Source organism: Podarcis gaigeae (genome assembly GCF_964106915.1).
Source record: "Podarcis gaigeae genome assembly, chromosome: 15".
NCBI classification, from domain to species: Eukaryota; Metazoa; Chordata; class Lepidosauria; order Squamata; family Lacertidae; genus Podarcis; species Podarcis gaigeae.
Window position 1 is genome coordinate 14,902,967 of NC_139692.1, and position 23,225 is coordinate 14,926,191.

Sequence of the window (23,225 nt, forward strand, 5' to 3'; positions counted from 1 at the left end):
CATGTAGAAGGGCCCAGGTTCTTTCCATGGCAACTCCAGATAGGGTTGAAAAAGGCACCTTGGAGAACCACTGCTCATCAATATAGATAGACCAGGAGTGGCTAGCTTGTGTCTCTCCAGATATAACTGGACTCAAACTTCCATCAGTCCCAGCAAGCTTGGCCAATGGTAAGAGATGATGAGCAATGGAGTCCAACAACATCTGGAGGGTGGACACTGACTAGCCTAATGTTGGCCAGCTGATTCCAATTCAGAGCTAGATAGACCAGTGCTCTAACTTGATTTAAGGCAGCTCCCTGTATTCTTCCTATAGATGTGCATCCATGTAGTAGAAGTGGCCATGGAAACTCACATTGTCTGGTCCCCTCCTCCTTTTGTTCTCATACCTGTTCCCTTTAAAGGGAATGAGGCTGCATGTAGGCTTCTAATACCTCTTAATGTGAGCATTTTGTCACTTCAGATCTTTCTGTGTTTAACATCTGTTCAGGGTGGTGGTGCAGAGAAGACATTTCCAGCACACATTCTTACAATCCAGGCATCCTTTTCCAGTTCAAACGCAAAATTCAGCATAACAGTTTTTTTATTAAACCTTTTGGAATAGAATCAAAACCTCTTCAATCTTGAAGCTCACCAAAAGCAGGGGAGCAAATTCTTGCCTCCTCTTTCTGCAGACCTTAGCTTGCCATCCTTCCTGAGACAGAGCAACAATTTCCCACTCTTCAGTCACATAGCTGAAAACAAACGCAGGCAGTCTCTGCTTGCATCTCCCTTTGATCCTTCTTCAGACTACAGAACCTCTCACATTCTAGTCTAAGACTTATCCATGTGCCATTTCTGTTCCTATTGTTAGCCTTCTTCCATCAGCTGCATAGTTCCTTCTTAAGCTGCCGTGGTGAACCATGACCCCACCCAATGCTCCCAGAGTGGATGTATCAGGCCCAGGTAAAGGAGCCCTATTACTGTTGCTTCATTACCTCAGACTCTACTGGAGCGAAATGCTCACTGCAAACTAATAGAAACATCTTTCAGACTGTGCTTCCTTTATGCCCTGTGGAATAACCTATTAGTCAGAGAACTACAAAAACAAAAAGAGCCCCATAAGCCCTTGACAGGAAGGTTCTGCAACTCAGCACACATATTCAAGATCTTCTGATGCAGACCACTTACCCTTTAACACCTTTCAGCTACCTTGTAAACTGAGCACTGTGTCCAGTTCTGGACCTTGCACTTTAAAAAGGATATAGACAAATTGAACTGGGTTCAGAGGAGGGCAATGAAAATGGTCAGTGGTATGGAAAACAAGTCCTGTGAGGAAAGGTTGAAGGAACTAGTTATGCTTAGCCAAGAGAAGAGAAGGCACTGGAGACCTTCTTGCAGAGGCTTCTAGCTTTGGATTCCCAGCATCAATAAAGGGGTTCAACCAAATGTCTTACAGGGCTCCCCCTATAACTCAATAATGACGAGTCAGCTCCAGGTGTTGTGAGTCTATGAGCATGGGGCTACTACAGCATATATGCCCAGCATAGAAACACTGCATATGGTTACAGTGGTACCTCCAGTTACGAACTTAATTCGTTCCAAAGGTCCGTTCTTAACCTGAAACTGTTCTTATCCTGAGGTGCGCTTTCCCTAATGGGGCCTCCTGCTGCCGCCACGTAACTGGCGCGCGACTTCCGCTCACATCCTGGGGCAAAGTTCACCACCAGGATCAACTACTTCTGGATTAGCAGAGCTAACCCAAAGCATTCGTAAGGAGGACGGTATGTAACCCGAGGTTCCACTGTATTGAGCCACTGAGCTCTGCACTGCTGTCCACAGTCACTGTCAGTGGCTCTCTGGCCAGAGATCTCTTCCAGTCCTACTTGGAGAGATTGGGGACCTTTTGCATGCAAAGGAGCTGTTCTACCACTGAACCAAGATACCACAGTACTCTCGTTGTTGTTTCTGCCACAGAGTAGCACAGCTACCCCTCTGGAAATGGTTATATAGAGAGCTTCTTGCAGCTGATGCAAGCCAGTGAGTTGAGGCTGAAAACAGAGGAGCCCTCTGATCATGATGAGCTGTCCAAGTCTATCTAAGGCTCAGGTAACCTAGTGACAAATCTCTCCCCGATCACATTACAGCTCTAATTGCATTCACAAATCCACGTCGCTGGCACATTGTGTAGCTGAGAGACAATCGCTAGAGAGGGCCTGATAATCAAAACAATATCCACCAATAACTTATTCAGTGATCAAGAAAATTGTGAATAAATTATTTGATAAATCTCATCCGGACAAAAAATTGGAAACAATTTGAACGCAATTTATTTCAGGAGAAGTGGGAGGGGGTGACCGCCTTGAGCATACTATGTGATTCTTATTCATCGAGCCTTGCTAATTTCTCAAATTGGTATTTAGTTAGGAGTACATGAAGCTTAAGATTTTGGCTCTTGAGGGGTAAAGGAAGCCAAATCAGTATTATTCAAGGTGTATGGAATGGAGCAAGACTCGGAAGACTTTGGACAAGGTCAGCTAAATTGCTCAAGAGACTGGAGCATCTTCCCTCTAAGGAAAGGCTAAAATCTTGGGGGCTTTTCAGACTGCAAATCTGCTTTATACACAGAAAGTACCAGGTTCAATGCTTGGCATCACCAAGGACTCAGCTAGATTGGTAAGGAAAAAGCGTTTTTTATGCATTGTATATGCAGTATAACACTGTGACACCAGATGGTGCTGTGGAGTCCCATCTTTCCCTATCAGATTTCCCTGTATAAGTTTACAGCGTGTTGCTTCCTTGAGGTGTTTAGATCCATCCCAGGTGGGGCTGGGAACTACTTCCAGTCTGAAATCCCGGAGAGCCACTGCCAGTTAGTTCGAACACTACTTAGCTAGATGGACCAGTAGTCTGACTTCGTGTAAGACAGCTTCCTCTGTTTCTAATCCTGTACCACTTAATTAAATAATACTTACTTCTGAGTAGACCCCTAAAGATAGTTTAAGAAAGAGACCAATAAGGAAGGCAGTTACCAATAAGGAAGAGAGTTACAAAAACAGGAAGGATGTTGATAAAGCAGAAATATTTCCCTCTCTTCTTTCATACCACTCTAGGACATGGAACAGGACAACCTGTGGTCCTCCATATGTTGTTGGACTCCAGGTCACATCATCCCCGAATATTGGGCAAGTTGGCTAGGTCTCATGGAAGTTGACTATCTGCACTATGACAACATCATCATGATGGGAGACATGAATGGGGTGGCATCGACCAACATGGATAAGTCACATAGCCAAAATGTGACAAAAGATGGCAGATTACCTAAAACATTTTGTGAACTGACTGACAATATGGACTTGATTGACATTTGGAGAACAAAGAACCCCCTGGGAAGAGAAGGAACATTCTTTTCTGAAGCCCAACTGACATGGACAAGAATCGACCAAATATGGATAACTAGAGGTCTGGCACCCAAGACAAAAAAAGTGGAAATCTGCCCAAAGACCTGCTCCGACCATAATGCCGTAAAGATGGATATGAGACTAATTCCAACCGGCTCCTTCAGATGGAAGATGAATGACAATTTGTTTAGAGATCAGGTGATTATAAAAAAGGCCCAAAAAGCTTTGAAGGACTACTTTGAGATAAATTTGAACACTACAGTGGAAAAAAGAACCGTCTGGGACGCAAGTAAAGCGGTTATGAGGGGGTTTCTGATACAACAGAACACCATAAAGAAAAGAGCACAGAATGAGAAAATGATAAGATCCTGGAGAAAATTAAAGAATGTGAGAAGAAGTTAAGATCGAGACCGCAGTCAAAGGAGATTCTAAGAGAAATTAAACTTCACCAAGCACAATATTCTAAATTGATAAATCAGGAAGTGGAATGGAAAGTTAAGCTAATGAAACAAAGATCTTTTGAATCGGCAAATAAATGTGGAAAGCTGTTAGCATGGCAGCTGAAAAAGAGACAAAAATTGAACATGGTCACAAATTTAGAGATTGAAGGAAGAAATATTCAGAACCCAGTGGAGATTAGAAAGTGTTTCCAGAGATACTTTAAACAACTATATACACAAGGGCCGCAAAACGAGGTGGAGATAGAACAATTTTTGATAAAGAATGGTCTACCAAGGCTATCTCAGGAAAATAGAACAATCCTGAATTATAAAATAACACAACAAGAGATTGAAGAAGCCATTCAGAACATGCAACTGGGCAAATCTCCAGGGCCAGATGGGCTTACCTCCAAATATTATAAGACATTGAAAGACTACTTGATATATCCATTAATGGAGGTTTGCAATGAAATTATGGAGGGGAAGAAGGCACCGGAGTTGTGGAAAGAAGCTTTCATCACATTGATACCCAAACTAGAAACTGAAAAGACACAACTTAAGAATTACTGCCCCATCTCCCTCCTAAATGTGGATTACAAAATATTTGCAGACATTTTAGCAAGCAGATTTAAAAAAGTTTTAAATGAAGTAATTCACAAGGACCAAGCAGGCTTTCTCCCAGGTAGACATTTATTTGCTAATACAAGGAATATTATTGACATTTTGGAACTTTTAAAAACAAATATCAATACAAAAGCAGTGTTAATATTTATAGATGCGGTGAAGGCCTTTGATAACATCTCATGGAAGTTTATGAAGAAAAATTTGGAAGGGATGGGAGTGGGACGGGGGTTTGAGAATGGGATAGAGGCAATTTATTCGTAACAAAAGGCTAAATTGATAGTGAACAATGTGGTGACGGAAGAGTTCAAAATTGAAAAAGGAACACGACAAGGTTGCCCTATCTCCCCTTTGTTATTTATTTCGGTCCTGGAGGTGCTCTTGAATATGATTAGAGGAGACCGGTTGGTGGAAGGAATTCAGGTCGGAGCGAAACAGTATAAACTTAAAGCATTTGCAGATGACCTAGTTTTGACCCTACAGGAGCCAGAGTCTAGTACGAAAAGGGTATTACAATTGATTCAGGAGTTTGGTCGGGTGGCGGGATTTAAACTGAACAAGCAGAAAACCAAGGTTTTGGAAAAAAACTTGACACCTTTAGAATCAGAAAGGTTTCAGAAAGAGACAGAGTTAAATGTGGTTTAAAAAGTAAGATGCCTAGGGGTAAACATAACAGCTAAGAACTTTAGTCTATTTAAGGATAACTATGAAAAGTGCTGGTCTGAAATTAAAAGGGATTTAGAAGTTTGGTCAAGATTGAAACTTTCCTTGTCAGGACGAATTGCTGTTATAAAGATGAATGTATTGCCAAAGATGCTGTTTTTGTTTCAGACTTTACAGATTGTGGACAAAATGGAGTGATTTGGGAGGTGGCAAAGAGATATCTCCAAATTTGTCTGGCAGGGCAAAAAGCCCAGAATCAAGTTTAAGATACTAACTGATGCTAAAGAAAGAGGGGGCTTTGCCCTGCCAGACTTAAAGCTGTACTATGAATCAGCAGCTTTCTGCTGGTTGAAAGATTGGCTGCTTCTTGAAAACACTGATGTTTTAGATTTGGAAGGATTTAACAATGCTTTTGGATGGCATGCATATTTGTGGTATGACAAGGTTAAAATTCATAAGGCTTTCAAGAACCATATTGTCAGGAAAGCAGTGTTCAATGTCTGGATAAAATATAAAGACTTATTGGAGAATAAGACCCCAAGGTGGTTGTCACCAATGGAGGCTAAGGCCCGGAAAAGACTCAATATGGAGGCCAAATAGCCGAAATATTGGGAAATAATAGAAAAAGATGGAGATAATTGGAGGTTGCAGAGTTTGGAGAAACTAAAAGATAAAGTGCGAGATTGGTTACATTATGCTTAGATCAAAGAGGTTTTTAAGATGGATAAAAAGATAGGATTCCAGGTGGAAAAATCAAAGTTGGAAACGGAATTGTTAGAACCTAAGACTAAGGTACTTTCAAGAGTGTATAATTTGCTGCTAAAATGGAATACACAAGATGAAACGGTTAAATCGGCTATGATAAAATGGGCACAGGACATTGGGTACAATATCATGTTTGCTGACTGGGAAAGGTTATGGACCACCGGGTTGAAATTCACGGCATGTAATGCCTTGAAAGAAAATATTATGAAAATGATATGTAGGTGGTACATGACCCCAGTCAACCTTGCAAAAATATACCATTTGTCTGATAATAAATGTTGGAAATGTAAAGAAACTGAAGGAACGTTCTTTCACCTCTGGTGGACCTGCCCTAGAGTTAAGGTTTTCTGGGAAATGAAAGAAGAAAAGGCACACTAGCCTGGGAACTTCCTCTCTGCCCAGAACATTGGAGGCTAGACACCACACCCCCTCTACAGTATTTATAGGAACTCAAACATTGAGATCCCGCTCTGTTCCAGTAACAAGAAGCCGAAAGCACCAGCCTGAAGATGACGAGTGAGACCTCGTCGAAACGTCGCCTAGACACCCCAACTTTTACACGGGAAGACACCCGAGGACACCAAAACCTGCATTCCTGTACCCGTGAAAATCTACGAAAGCAAATATATATATATATATATATATATATATATATAAAAGGAAGTTGGAGTTCAGCAACTTCTGGAGGTCCACAAGTTCCCCACCCCTGGTTTATGGACTTGGTTCTCAACTCACACGATGTATGGTACTGTTTGGCAAGATAACACAGATAGCCAAACTATTTCAGTGTGTTCAGAAGGAAGCTTGAAAGTATTAGCAGGCCTAGATTTGGAAGCAAGTGATCCAGGCAATAGTGTGGGCTGCTGGGCCTAACAGCTGCCAGATTTTGTTGGGTGCTAATTACAGGATAATCTGCTCACATATCCTCACCACAACAAGAAGTACAGGAACTAAAGCTATCAACAATGACATGTGTAGCAAATATACCATTATTGTCTCCCCACCCCAGATTTCATTCATGGAGAAATTTACAACATCAGCGTCCAGTCAACAAATACTGTATGCGATTAGGATCAGATCTATGCAGCATGCAAATTAATCATATTATATGATAGGGCTAATGCAAATTGATAATAACCATACATGATTGTATGAAATGCATACAAATCATGCAGCAAAGTCAGGAAATGGGCTTCAGATGCATTTTTTTTAAAAAAAAACTGGTTCTGAATCCTTTAAACAGTCCAGTACATGTCCTGGATTGAACTGGAGGTGAGAGTTTGGAACATTTATTTCCAGGCTATCCTAAATATTTCATTTCGCATTTGCTTCCAAAAATATCAGAGGGTTTCTCTCCCTCTCCCTCTCTCTCTCTCTGATAAAGGCTTATATGTGATACAGTTGGTATCTCATAAATACTGATGAGAAATGTTAGTCATGCAATATTTCACTATCTTCCTACAGCAATCTCTATAAAACCACATGGTCTGCCAATCTGCCAACCCCTGGTTCAAGCTAAGAATCGAAATATAATTCACTACTTGATGCATCAGTCTATTTATAGAATGCACAAATAATCAAACATGGTTTGTAGAGGTGCTATAGCAAAAGATCTTTTCTGGTGTGATGAAACTCCCAGCTGTTCATGAAAAGGTCAGCACACAAGCAGATTAGAGGTATTCTATACACCTCCATGGATTCACTGCATTAACTTGTGCTTAGAGGTGGGTGAGTCTGTCAATTTCAGTTCTCTTGGTTTCTAATTTTTCCAGTCTTAAATTCAGTTCTTGACATTTCTGAAGCAATTCACATTCATTTATTTTAAAAAAGAATCCTCCTGAAAATTTGTCAGCATTTTAGTGTGATTTTTCTTCTTCTGCATACATTTTTGTATGCAGCTTTGACTAAGGTATACATTTCCAAGCAGTTCTCCCCAATCCATTTTTGTAATATTGTATATGCATTTTATGTACACTTGCCCTAGTCTGTGCATTTTTGTACACATTAATTTGTGGGAGAACTGCATCGCAAAATTCAGAGAGATTTGAATTTCAAAGGATGGTTGTATTTCGGTTCTTGTATTATTTAATAATTTATTTATTTTAGATTGTCTTTAAATGTGATCTCTCTATCTCTCTTTCTCAAACACATTGTTGGAAGCAAGTTTCTACCTCTAATGGTTTGTACAATAAGATCTATAGTATACTGTCTACAGTGCATTGCATTGTCTATAGTACATTGACTACACTCTAGGGTTTCAAGGAAGAAGTCTTCTCCAGCCCTACATTGAGATGCTTGGGATCAAATCTGGAACCTTTTGTATGGAAAGCATGTCCACTATAACTGAGATACAGCCCTACCCTATGAGTAAACATTGGCAAAAAGAGATTTGCCCTTCTCTTGACTCACCATGGCAGTTTCCTAGATTTGGATCCTACTTTAGCATGCTGGGATGCAGGTGACACTGCGGTCTAAACCTCAGAGCCTAGGACTTGCCAATCAGAAGGCTGGCGGTTCGAATCTCCGCGATAGGGTGAGCTCCCGTTGCTTGGTCCCAGCTCCTGCCAACCTAGCAGTTCGAAAGCACGTCAAAGTACAAGTAGATAAATAGGTACCGCTCTGGCGGGAAGGTAAACGGCATTTCTGTGCACTGCTCTGGTTCACCAGAAGCAGCTTAGTCATGCTGGCCACATGACCCGGAAGCTGTCTGCGGACAAAGGACGGCTCCCTGGGCTAGTAAAGCGAGATGAGCACCGCAACCCCAGAGTCATCCGCAACTGGACTTAATGGTCAGGGGTCCCTTTACTTTACCTTAGACCATCATGGCAGTTTCCCAGAGTTGGAACCTAGTTTAGCATGTTAGTATTCATCCAGCAATGCAGAAAGTGGATGTGGGTTTGCTAACAAAATAGTGATTCAAATGCATGCTAACCATTTTCAGCTCTTGGTGAATGTCTTCAAGGCAAATGAAGAAATACTGTAGATATCTGCAGTTTGAAGCCTGAGGATAGTTTCATTTTTAGTTTCTCAGAGAGTCTAAGACAGATCACTGGAGGATTTATAGCATCATTTTAAGTTGGCTTAATGGTATAAACAGACCTGGAATAGCAGGTTCTGGTCCAGTAGAGGCTGAGTCAATGAAGTGACCTGCATTGTTGATGAAATATTACCCACTGGGAAACAGTTTATCATGGAATCCAGAGACATGGAAGTGAATGTGAAAAGGGCCATGTACCTTAACGGATAGGACAATTATGCCTGAATAGGTGCTATTAAGAGATGTCTGGTACCTTAGTATATTGTTTCAGAGAGAAGGCTTCGGTGCAGAGAGATAGGAGGGCATAAGAAGAGCCCTGCTGGACCAAGTCAATGACCCATCTAGTCCAGCATCTTGTTCTCACAATGGCAAACCAGATGCCTACAGGAAGCCCACAAGCAGGACCTGAGCACAAGAGAACTGGACAAGAATGACAAACTGGAAGCTCACGTAGTATCCCCTCTTGATTTTGCACCTCTCTGAATGTTGTGATGCAGTTCTTGATAATTTTTGAAATTTGGTGTTGAGCACAGATGATGTCTTCCTTCTTTTGAAGCCTATCCACACGTCCCTAAAATGAGAGGGCATTCTTCAGTGACATTCTTGGAGTGGTGGTGGTGATGCATCTTTTAAGGATATAACATGATATCCTTCCAGTGCCACTTTGGGTGAGCATGGATGGTTGGGATGGTTGCTGACCACAGTCAGTATAAATGATATAAAAGGAAGGGTGTCAAGTAAAGAAAATAATCCAGACGCTTCTGCCTCTGCCTTTGCTGAAAGGCCTATCTCTTCCTCCATAATTGTTCAATTCTCCTATGCCTCCTGATAAAAACACATTTCCCCCCTCCCACTTTTGACTTCCCCATGAAAAGCCCCCCAAACAAGCAAAAAAATGCAATCTTCAGGACAGTGGGTGGCATCTAATGTTAGTCAGATCAGATGCATTGAAATTAATGAAGCTGAGTAGATGCAAAAAGTAACATGGGCTAGAAATAATCTATTTTGCTTATCCCTATCTGCAGATTCCCTTTGCTGTTTTGGCAGTAGGGCTGAGCTACCATCACTCTACTAGGTGACATTTAAAAATTAATAGTAGGCTCAACAACTGGTCTGACATTCAATAGGTGCTGTATTCAACCACTGGCAGAGGAAGGTGGGTGTGGGGGTGCAGTGCCACCCTGCCTCGCTCGCTGTGAGGGCAGCACTCCTGGACACTCACTGCATGGGTGGCAGGCCACTAGGGATGATGCTGCCATGGGCAGCTAGCAGCGCCCCCCGATGCTCACTGTGCGGACGGCAGGTGGCTAAGGAAGCTCACAGTGCAGGCAGCTAGCCCCGCCCCCGCACCACTCTGGGTGCCAGGGCAGGTAGCTCCGCCCCTGTATTCAACACCCACCTGCCAGACCTGGACTGCCTCATTGTACTCCAATGTGACCTACACCCAATGCACAAATATTAGAGAAACACTAACCACTGCCACATACAACCTTGATCTGAATTGCAGCCATGCAGTTTCCATGACACATCTGAGCAGTTCCCATTCCTTCCACCAGATGGAATTGCCTTTTTGCACATTGTGATTATTGCTGTAAGGAGTCCGAGTGCATATGTATGTGCAAAACCCAACCTGTTTTGCCCCGAAGAAAGTCCACTCGGGTGCAGCAATTTGTCTTTTTCAGAGAGGTGCCTGCCTTTTCCCCAGGAGGTTTTTGCCAGCTAGCCTAGCCTCCCAGCTTGACGCCAGGCAAAACAAAAGATTGTTTTCTGTTCAGGTTTAACTTGTGTCAACATCTCATTTGAGTAACGTGCATGTCAAGCAAAAGCGAGAGACTCACCAACGGAACACCCTGATGATAAAGATGCATTTCAAACAAATTCTTGGGTGCTCGCCACAGCCTCCCCCAGCTTCCATTAGAATTCCCTTTGGCAGGCAAAGAACAAAAAGCTCCGTTCAGTTTATACAGGAGCTGCCTTTCCTAATGACTTGCAATTGCATCTCATCGGCAAGATGAAAGTGACATGCTTGGAGTAATGTAAGCATCCCCCATCACACAACTGCCAAGCGGCAGAGCGGGCAGAACCTTCGTTTCCAGTGACAGATGGGTAAAAGACAAAGTATGATTGGAGATTTTTACCTAACAAGACAACAGGAGCAAGCAATAAAACTATCTGGAAATCCAGTGCAAAGGTCCTATAAACAGAATTGGTGGTGTTTTGGGGGAATCATGTGCAATAACGAGACAGACACACACCAAGGCTTACATTGCTGCCTATCCTTTATAAGGTATGGGAGCCTGAGTGTCTTTCAAGTACTGTGTGATTTTGTAAGGGTTTCGTGTGTTAGGGCTGTGCACAGGGAATTGTACTTGTACCGCAGCGTGCAAGCATTAGCAACCCGTCTCATTTCTCTCCCGCTCCTGCTTGATTTTACTAATTACTTAGGATATGCAAGCAGAAACCTGCTTGCTCTGAAAACGAATTGTGGTAACTGAACACTGAAAGACCATGAGAGTTTCGATGTTGATTGGGCCGCTCACTGAGCGCCAATGCCCATCCACCCCTGGAGTGGATGAGTGGGGTTGTAGTCCAACAACATCTGGAGAGCCACATGTTTCTCATCCCTGACTGAGTTTCCCTTTGGATAAGAATGATAACTGAGCCACTTGATGCTATGAGAATCAGTGGGGAACCAGAGCACAGGCTGTGATGCTGGACTACAGGGGTTGAGAACCTCAGAACAACAGGCCTGGTATTTCTGATTCACAAAATGATAGCTTTCGGAATGAGATTTGAGATGATAGAAATTGATTTAGGGCTGAACCAAAACTACTCACAATTTTATGGTAAATATTTTTGGTGCCACCTTCTCTCAAAAAAAGAGCCCCTCTTTCCCAATAACTTCCCCAACATCCTCGTTTTCTTACTCATTTACATTTGCCTTATTTGCCTTCACTGGCCATCAGTGAATTGTTATTTAGGATCGTGACATATTCATGTTCATTGTGTGGCTTGATGACGCATGTGACTGATCACGGAAGGTCTCCTCTCTCAGTTGTCTTCAGTGACACAGTGATGCAGCCCAGTGTCCCCAAGTCCAGTGACTGGGGTGGCTCCTCCTCTTGTAAGAGAATTAAAGTGGTGAGATGAGAATTAAACACACATGTTGAGCTGCAAACCATGTTCTGATTTCATTGATAAGTTGTGGCCCTGGTTTATTCAACATTCTTGTGTCTTATGATTTGGTTTTCAATTGATTTATCTGTTTGCATTTTGTGTATAAAGTGACTAGCAAATATTGTTGTTATTAACAGCAGAAGCAACAACAACATTAATTATTCCAGGGTGCATTCACAAGTGTGTATTTGCAGAATTTTGTTTGTTTGTTTTATTTATGTCTTTTCTTCTTCCCTGTCCTTGAAATGGCTGTTCTTGACTCAAAAATCAAAATCAGAATATTTGAGCATGGCCCCAATTCCATGGCAGTAGCCATAATTTGGCCATTGCAAAAGCCAGTGCTGTTGAGGAAAATTGGTTCTCTGGCTCCAGATTCGGAAAGGAGATCTGGAGGCAGAAGCCTGGATAATAGGCAGTGGCACCATGTTTTGAAAAGCCTCTTTTGTAGCAGGGAGACTCTGAGCACTACCGCTGACAGGACATGCACAATCAACTGCCTGAGAGGCTTCTTGCTTGAGGAAGCTAATAAGCCTTAGTCCAAAAAAGCAACCTTTCATTGACAAACCATTCAGCCTCCTAAGTGTTCTCTCAATAGTGCTGTTCCTCACCTTTGTTTTTGTTCGTGTCATTTAATAGCCTTGATTTGGTGTTCCTTTGGCTCAAGGGGAACTTTTTGCTTATAAAGCTCCTCCCCCTCCTTCTCTTCTTCTTTCAAGTTTTCATTAGAAAATGGAAAGAGAGAGAAAGAGATACCAAATTAACAGAGAAACAAATGGGAAAGGAGAAGAAGCTCTTTCTCTGTTGACAACAGTCACCCCATTAGATCCCTTTTAGCAGGACAAATAAGCCACTCAGCTGCACAAGTGGGCTTTTATATTTATCCCAAATTAGAAACAAAATAATTGCCGCCTCGTCTTTAATGGACGCACCAGTTAATTGTTCTAATAGCTCAATGACTCCAGCAAAGGGAGGGGGTGTGCGCATGTATGCAAATGTGTGCACCTCTGTTGCCACTTCACCAGTTGTGCCGTTCAGACCAAGGCACATTATGCAAACCCAGCTTGAACTCCCCCTTTCTATCATATGCTCCGTGGCACAGGGCTGCCGTTCCAGATCAATTATTAATATGCACGCGTTATAATTATTTGGAGGGTTGGTACAAGATAATTATAAACCATAAAGCAGCTTTCATCTGCATGTATAAGTGCCTGCACCCCCCTCACCCCCCTCCAGATCTGAATCATACATAATAAGCTAGGAACAGGGTGGGGTTCAAGAAGAAACGTATTTAAAAAATCTGATCTATTCTGTGATGTTAAGAAAATATTAACTAGCCTGTTATTCATTGATGGGACATGGCGGAGGCATGTAAAAGTATACACAATGTGGAGAAAGTGGAGAGAGAAAAGATTTTTCTCTGTGTCTCGTAACACTAGTGTTTGGGGGACATTCATTGAAGCTGAATGGTGGATGATTCGGGACAGACAGAGTGCACAGTCAAATTATGGAAATCACTAAAAGAAGATGTGGTGGTGTAGTGATGGCCACCATCTTACATTGGCTTTTAAAGAAAGACAAAGTGGTGGAGGACACAATACAGGTGGCAGAGGAACACCTGGTACTGGGGATAACAGCTTCATTGATTCACAGGAAATGAAGGTGGTGCTACAGAAACCTGTAAACCTGAAGCAAGAAACAGACACAGAGATCCAGCAACAAGGGCCTTCTGGCAGTTCCCTCCCTGTGAGAAGTGAAGGTACCGGGGAATCAGGCAGAGGGCCTTCTTGGTAGTGGCACCCACCCTGTGAAAAGCCCTCCCATCAGATGACAAGGAGATGAGTAACTGTATAACCTTTAGAAGACATCTGAAGGCAGTCCTGTATAGGGAAGCTTTTGAATGTGTAATGTTTTATTGTTTTATATATGTTGGAAGCCACAGATTGGCTGGGACAATCCAGTCAGATGGGTGGGGTACAAATAACAGAATTTATTATTATTATTATTATTATTATTATTATTATTATTAATGAGAAGGAAGAAGCTGGAGGGAATGACTTGTGGTTTCAGTTGTCTCTATACTAATGCATAGTGTATGGGAAACAAGCAAGATAAATTTGAACTCTTAATGCAGGGTGACAAACATGACCTAATAGGCATTACTGAAACCTGGTGAGATGAGACTCAAGAATGGAATGTAGAAATTGAGGGGTATAACCTGTTCAAAAGGAATAGATCAAACAGGAAGGTATAAGGGGTAGCATTATATGTTAGTAATACCATACTGAAGTCCTTGCAATTGTGCTATGATTCAGGAAACTGGCCGTCAAAACCATAGGCATGCTTCATCCTGGAAATTATCCTTTGTAAGTTATCCTTACAAAAAACCAGGAACACAAATAAAAACTGTAGCATGTGCTCTACCATTTGCTGTACTCTTGGTTTAGATGAACTTTATATATAGCAATGACAAATTCTACATGTGCACAACACAATCTAACCAGCTTGATATTTTGGTGTTTACAATGAGCTGTGCATTCATTTTTGTGTAGAGATTATAGAAACAGTGTGGTGAATCATTAACACTGCCCCATGTCTGTGTTGCTTATGGAAGTCATTGTGGATGTGTTCGTTTTTGCATATTGTCCCACTCTACAACACAGCAAGGCAACCAGGGTATAAGACAAGTTGAGATTCAGGTTGGACATAAGGCAAGGCAGAAGACAAGGCTGGGTGGACAACAGGTCTCTGAAGCTGCTACGTCAAGGGGCAAGCTAAAACTGAGCCCTTCCACAGTAGAAGCAGCATGTGCAAGTATGAATGGCATGGGTAGCTCAGTTGGTAGAGCATGCAATTATTCTTAATCTCAGAAGCATGGGTTCAAGCCCCATGTTGGACAAAAGATTTCTGCATTGCAGGGGGTTGGACTGGATGACCCCGATGGTCCCTTCCAACTCTACAGTTCTATGAGTCTAGAAATGTGCACATTGAGATAAAATAGTATTTACGTATGTACAGTGCATACTGTACAGTATGTACAGGGGGGAAGGTGCCAGTACTGCATACCCCTGAGTACCTCCAGAAAAAAGCACCGAGTATGTCTTTTTTTTGACAAAATATGCATTTATGTACATATTTGAAAGTAACACGTGTTCCTTTTCTTTGTAATTATCACAATCATCACCATAATCAGAGATTAATTTGGAAATGGGACAGCATGGATTTATGAATGAGTGCCTGTGAAACTGACCAACCCATCCTTAGCCACACTCCTTAGCTTCAGTCTCATGCTCCTTTGACTTACTCCTTACTCATGTCTCTCATGTCTAACATAATCCACTCACTTTTTATAGTGGACAGATTAAGCAAGTGGGGTCTGTTTGGTAGGCATTACTTGTGTTCATTCCTGTTTAGATTAAAGCTTATAGAGATGGAAAGGTATGTGTGCTGAGGCTTGCTCCTGTGGATGTTCCATGTGCATAACGCATACACTCAGACAATGCAAAAGAATGCGCAAAAGATAATGACAACCAGTTATGCATCCTACACCCACATATCATCTACATGGAACTACTATGAATAAATATTCCCTCTGACTTACAAGGTCTATTTCTGATGTTTTTAAGCATAAATGCACACCTGTAGAATATATTAGCAAAGTAGGCGAATGAGAAACGAATAATAATTAAGAAGGGAATAGTGGCTCGCCTGTGCTCTTGGTCTTTTGCATATGGGAAAGAGGACCTGAGTACCAACTATCAGCCACCGGCTTGCTGAACAGGTGGCAGAGGAGTAGGCTGACACCTCCTTGTGCTTAATAGTGCTTGTTAGTCATTTTATGAGTCACTGCCAAAAAAATGCTATAATTGCTGCACTGCCGATTGCTAACCAGTCGCTACAGATCTGGCAAGAAGTCAGATGCAGGAGAGTGTGAGTAGAATAGGAAGTGAGACCTCATCTGACTGCAGTGCTTGCACAGAAGTAAAGAACATGTCAGAGTCCTAGGGCTGTGGGAGAAGGGTATGGTTGGGAGCTGCTTGATGGCTGGACTTACAGTTGACAGGTATAGTGGCATCCTAAGCCAATATGAAACAGCAACGGCCTCTCATTATTTGATGATTTCCATCGCATCACATTGCTCCAAAGAGCAGCTATGGAGTGATGTGTCTAATCTATTTCAAACTTATTCATCTAAAAGTTTTGCTAAATTAAAATTTGCTCTTAACTTTAAGCTCTGCCAAGAAACCACCAAGCTGTTCTTAAGTCAGGAAGGTCAGTGCCGACTCCTAGGGATGTGTGATTTTGCCCTCCCTATGGCAGTGTTTCCAAGTGCAATCGTTCCTGGAGATTGGGGAGAAATTCAACTCTATTTGCATTTAAAGGCAAACCTACCTAATTTGCACATTATGCAAACTGAACATTATCCAAAGTTTGCAATGCAGTCTTCCACCCAAGGAACGTGTACACAATAAACATACTAGAGTAAAACATGCATATAAATGCATATATTAGTGCAAACGCAAACCACCTTGTGATCTTCAGATGAAAGGTGGTATAGAAATAATAATAATAGCATGCAAAATGTGCAATATTAACTGCTTTGCAAAAACACGCAAACCGCCCTGTGATCTTCAGATGAAGGGTGGTATAGAAATACAATAATAAGATACAAAATGTGCAGTATTAACTGCTTTGCAAAAACACTCATTGTAGGCAAAGTTGTATACTGAAATACGTATATTAGGAGAAATTAGCAAGTTTGAAGTTAACATGAACTGCTTCATGCAGTTGGTTTAATGCCTATCCCAGACCAGTATGACTTCTTCCGACTCGCCTGCTTTAACACATCTGCCAAGCCTTTGAAAATCCCTGTTTTTATCACCAGGTAGCAAACATAAGAGGTTGATACAACTCCTTGTGAGCCACCATACTGGTGGGCCATGGTTTGGCTTGGTAAGCCACTAAATGTGGCCTTAGACTTTATCCTCAGGTAAAGTCATATTTGCCCATGGAGAAGTTCTGACTTTATCAGGATCGTTCTCCAGCTGGAGAAATGGCACGTTCCTAGTGATTATGTATTTGTTTCTGAATGTTAACAAACAGTCTGTAGTGTCTGATTGAGTGGGTTATTAGTAGAATGAAGACAGATGGTGGAGGATTAAGTATAACGCTTCTTTACATCAAGGCTATCATTACCCAACAGCTCCATCGCACTTCTGTTCAGACTACAACTGTCACCAGTTTAATTTCCTCCTTGTATCTAGTACCCCTGAGCTACCTTGTGATCCAGACACAAAGAAATAATGTCAATCTTTAATCAGGCCACAAGGAAAATCAGAAAAGCAACTCCTTTACTGGAATAATACATCCACATCACCCAGCAATCCCTCATTAATCATATGGCAACAACTACAACATTTTTGAAATGAAAAGAGCAATATAAATGCTATGAAAGTGGTATGAAGTCTCACTAATATTATAGCACTCAATATATTGTTATAGATCTGTGGGTGCTAAATGCTTGGGTTTAATAAATGTTAGGATTTAATTGGAACTGGTTCATTAGGATCGGTAATAGCCAGACTCATGTGTATTTAAGATGTGGGGTAGCCACTTTTAATCTTCTGGAATCAGCCTATGTGGAGAGTTAATTCACCTAGGCACACTACCTGGGCTGTGTATTGGATATTGTAATCTTAGCCAAATCAACATGTGTTAATGAGGTCACATTTTTGAGGTGACTGCCCAAAGGGATTGGCAATTAGGGAGTTCAGAGCATCAAAAGATTAGGTGTTAACACAACACAGGATCAAATTACATAGGCATGAGAATGCAAATGGAAAGCCTCTCCCTGAGGTAGAGAAGGAAAGCTAAGAAGCTATGGTGTGGTAGGGTTGGGAGTGATGTAACCAGGAAGAAGAGAAAGCAACCATTAAACTGGATTGTGCCCTGCAGTGCAAGTTAGGCTGCAGAGAAAGGATGATGCTTGGGCTTATTGTTGCTGCTGCATTTTTGGGGTGCTGCTGCTGTGAGCCCCTTCCTAAGCAGGCTCAGGTTGATGTGTAAATAAACCATTTATCATAAAGACACTCTAGCCTCTGTGGTGCCTAATTTTCCAAAGGAAACACAAACCCTGGCTGGGCACCTGGAACCCCTGGGATCTTGTCACACCTTGGAACTTAGGAAGAGCTTGGACAGAATATGCAGAAGATTTCCCTTCTAAGTGGTAAGAGCAAGCAGGGAAGGGTTGATATTGTCCTTAGCTTGATTTGATGTTCAATAATTTAATGCACAGTTGGGCATGTCTACTTTTTTACATGTCCGAGCTGCTCCAGGAAAGTGCTAGCAGTGAAACAGAAGTGGGTAACCTCTGAGTTAGGGGCAAAAATTCTACCCATTTCACTGGGGTTTCTTGCATAGGAGGTTCTACCAAGAATGAGCTCATGCCCCCATTTATTAAAAAGCAAATTTAGTGGTAATTTAACAAAACGAAAAGAGTTTCTTGACCCTTGTACTAAAGAAACCAACTCACGTGTGTATTTTGTCTCTTACTATTAGGGTTGCCATATTTCAATAAGTGAACATCCAGACACAAAAGTTGTTGAGTATTTGAGTTTTTCTTTTTCTTTTTTCTTTCGTTTGAAATTTGCCAAAATGTACACGCCTGACATGGGCTGCCGTACGTCCATATTTTCCCGGACATTTCAGCCATTTTTGTCCAAATGCTGTTTACGAGAGCCGAATACAAGCAATGTCCAGTAAATTCTGGGCATATGGCAACAAATCACTGCTGATTACAGAAATCACCAGGAAGCCGATTGATTTTTTTTGAGACTTTGTCAGCAAATTTGAAACGGAGGCTGATACTAACTAATGAGAGACCTTCAGTATTACATTTTAAAGGCAATGCCATGAATTTGTGGGTCTTTGAAAACAAAGAGCAAACACTTTAGAATAGGGACAGGAATTTAAAGTTCACCAGCTTCTTATTGTGCTATTCCTTTACAAGCAGGTGTTTTGAATGTTGACAGAGGCTTTATGTGAAGCCTGAATAACATTTGGGAAAAATACACAGTGCTAATGGAAAATCTCCTCAGGGAGAACACATTTGGCATGACTCACAATGGCCTCACAAACAAAATGGCTGCCATTCTTCTGAAGAAATGCAACCTATAATGATAGAAGAAGGCATGGGATATGTTTAATATGTGTAGGTCAGTATTAAAAAAAAAAAAAAATCCTGGGAAATGCCCCAAACTGTCTGGAAGGGTTGGTGCAGTCTGCATGTGGTCTCAGGAGGTATCCATGATTAAGGGTTCACTTCCAGGTTTTGCTGTAGGAAAATAAATTCTTAATTAAATAGGCACTAGCCTCAGCATGTTCTCCTCCTTGAGCTTGCTGTTCCAAAATCCTACTGCTTTGTCTGAAGTGGGCCAGACAGAGACCACATCGATGCTACACATTCAGAGTGGTTTAATGGCCAATCCCTCTTCACAGGGAATTGACAATTGAAGCTCTGGGAGGGGAATAGTGGCCTCCTAACTAAGTTAAACAAACTATAGACTTCTTTGGAGGAAACCAAAATGCGTAATAGAAATTGCGGCACCATAGGGCGATGTAGAGCAGCAATCTGTCACCAATGGGAAATTGCAGTGGGAGCTCCCCCCCTTTTTTACAGGATTTTTCAGATCAGTGTAGATCAGCCCATGACTTAAAGTGGTATCATAGTGTTTTAAATGTGTGGTGTGAATGTGGCTACTGAAAAAACTGCAAGTAACTGCTGAAACTACCCCCCCCCTTGTGTACTGATTATTGGATGAGTTTTCTGCATGCCTAATAATACACATACCTCAGATTGTTAAAAGGGATGAATTAGCATATATGATCATTGCTGTTGAATGTGTGAAATTGCACATCACTGTTATATTTATGTTCCCAAATGTGATTATATATATATATGCTATGTCTCTGGAGAGCCTTCTAGCTTGAATCCAGCATTGTCTGTAATCTAATTAGCATATTGTCTGCTCCAACTTGCTTCTTCTATTTTATTCCCCCCCCCCTCCAAGCCCAAGTAACTCTGTTTCAAGGAACTGATTAGCCCCAATCATCCAAGGTATTTTGTCAGCTGTCCATTGGGCTTTCCAAGTTATTCCTTTCATGCAGCAAACACACAGTTGTTACTTGTTCATTATGAAAGAACCGGACCTCTTCCCTTAAGTAATAATTTCTGTTGTGGGAACCTCTTTGTTGTCATTCCTTCCAACACTCAAATGACATCATATGGCTGGGAAATGCAATCCCCCCCCCCCCCCACAACTAGTGCAGCTGTTTCTATAAGCAAAGTACAAACTGCCCTTGGTTTAATTCAAAAATGGCTTGTTAATTACAAACACCTTGGACACAAAAATGAAATAAAATTATTTTATTCCACAATAAGGTCTAAATTGATTCACAAGTTTCTTTGTACTATATCCTAAATCTGAGTCCTCAGCGTAAATTGCTAATCAGACAGTAATTCTGAGCAAACACCACCAAAGCAGACTTTTTAATGGCACAGGGTAAATGTAGAGAAAGCTTAGAAAGCTTCAGAGTATCAGGAAGTGTGGGATGTATTATTACTAGAGCAGTCAAGTACAATATTTTCCTGTTGCCTAGAATGGACACACAGGACAATGTGGCTCCAGACAGGGAGGACTTCTCGTCATACCTGCTCTGGAGCTTCCTCCCCCTGCGTGTGATAAGGTAGATGGGCATGACCCTAGCTCTGTCCCCACAACCATCTCTCTCTTGGACTCTTACTCTTTTACTCTTGGACTTTCACTCTCACTCTCCTGATTCTTAGCCAGCGCATGGCTCAAGCTTCACATAGGATGGAGCCCACAAGCAGAAAGTCTGAGATGTAGCCCAGACTTCTTTTCACTGTAATCACAAGCTAAAGCCTGCCTTCAGATTGCTGCTGTGAACTGAATGCAAGCAAAACTTTATTCTTACTTTTATAGAAGACTGTGTTGAGTTATTATTATTTTAAGAGGGAAATAAAAGGGGAAATTTATCAGGAATAATCCAGACTGGACAAGTCAGACTGGATTGCTTAATTAAAGGATTCTAAGGAATCATCAACTTGCTTCCAATAAGTTGCAAAGGGAACATGCTCCACTGTTTACTAACTAGCATGGGTGAGGAGAGATAATATCAAAACAATATATCCTCTCCCACCTTCCTTAACATTCCCACAGAAAGGTATAGAGAACTTGTGTTCTCCATCCTTATCTGATCAAGCACTACGCCCACCCTAGGCAGACAATGGCTTTTGTGAAAGCTTTCTTGTTCATTCCTTGTTAGCCATCTCCCTAGCCTATATTTTCCTGGCCCTTTCACTATATGATGAGGCAGAAAGTAAAATAAAAGAACTCTCCTTCCAGAATTTGCTAAATGCAAATTAAATCAAAACTCTCTCTCTTTCTCTGCATATATGCAAAGCCTCATGAACGGTCTAAAGAACACAACGAAATACAGTTATATTTGCGTTGCATCCCAATATTACAACTTTTAAGTTAGGCAAATTTGTATTCTGAACCATGTAATTACAAGGTTTCATACCTATTCCTCTTGTGATTACATTGTGAAATGTGGTTGGTTGAGTATAGTATCATAAGCTCTTACTGGGTAAGGGTTGTAGAACTGCTGATAAGCTACTATTCTTCTCCCTTGCTACAGGCTCAAGGGTCAGAAAACCTTGCCAGCCCAGATGTTGTTGGGCTCCAACTTCTCTTAGTCCCTGCCAACATATGGCAATGGCAATGACAGCTGTAGTCTAACAACATCTGGAGGCCCATGGGTTCCCCACACTTGCCACAACTGCTCTGTTTTATAAACTCTAACTACATAATTTTATAAGGTTTGCAGAACACCATGCACCCGTTTCTCCCTCTTGCCCTACTTTCTTCCTCAGAACAACCCTCTTTCTTAGGTTTGGGTAGCCTTTCTTAACCTTGGGTCCCCAGATGTTCTTTAACTACAATTCCAATCATCCCTGACCAGTGGGTCATGCTTGCTAGGAATGATGGGAGTTGTACTCCAACAAGCTCTAGGGACCCAAGGTTGAGAAAGGCTGGGCTAGGCTGTGAGACAGTGACTTGCCCAAAGTCACCCAATGAGTGTTGTGGCTTGAGCCAGGATCTGGCAGATCAAAGATAATATCATTGTTGAAGAGAAGGAAAGATGAATGCCCTTAGCTTGAAGGGACTTTTCATAAACTACCTAGAGGGAGGGGATCACATCACATAGATTCAACCATTTTCCCTGGTTTGTTCCTGACCCTTCTGTGGAACCAGCAACTTGGAATGTAATTATAGTCAGAAAGGAAGACGTACTATCAACTTCTGTGGTCAAGGATAAGCAATTTGAAGATCATCTCTGCCTGTTTCCACTTTTGACACCAATGACATTAAATATGGCAGTGTTAGAGACGCCATCTGTTGCATCAAAACAGCAAGTGTCAAAGCTATAGGCTGCTGAGATGCTAACTGAGTTTACTTGCAAGTGTTTTTAATGGTTTAATGATTTCTGTTCACAATTACACACATCTATTGAAACAGTTAATCAATGGTTGCTTATAAGATGCTTGGCTGGTAGAGGGAATTAACAGTAATATACGTTTGCATTTTGTAGGAACGAGCTCACGTGGGCCCCATGGAACCATCAACATCCCTGAGAGGGAGGCTTGCTTGGGCAGCTTTAAAGCCGTGATGTAATGTTGCTTCTCTGTTCCAGAGCTACAGCTAAGCACAGATTTTGCAAGCTGAAGCCTCCATCTGCATTTAGAAAAGGCTTTTGACAGATATTTTCTGCAATAAAGCTGAAGAACCCTTAGGTACCGAGTGAAATTACCATCCTAGCTTCCAAGTTCCAGCCAGCAGCTATAACCCAAAGGCCTTAATCTTCCAACCAAATATAAGACTTGAGATATACATAATAGAAAAACCGCCAACAGTTGCTCACTAACTCTTTGACCACAGGGAGAGGTGGGTGAGCAAGGAAGCAGCAATGGTGATGTGGAGCAGCAGCAGCAGAAGGCCACAGTTCTATCTAGGCAACCTCATGAGGCCTGCATGTGGGGCCAAATGCAAAAGTAGGTGGAGAAAC

The 23,225-nt window shown here is 41.8% G+C and overlaps 1 protein-coding gene and 1 long non-coding RNA gene across 3 annotated transcripts in view; one reads left to right on the forward strand and one right to left on the reverse strand.

Annotated features, from left to right (window-relative positions):
* The window catches only part of KIRREL3 (kirre like nephrin family adhesion molecule 3), a 761,495-nt gene that overhangs the window by 325,543 nt on the left and 412,727 nt on the right, over positions 1-23,225 (reverse strand). The gene's annotated exons all lie outside the window — the stretch shown is intronic.
* Positions 20,903-22,950, forward strand: LOC310832274. Its single transcript, XR_014558232.1, has 2 exons — positions 20,903-21,049; positions 22,854-22,950. It is a non-coding gene; the product is annotated as an uncharacterized lncRNA (long non-coding RNA).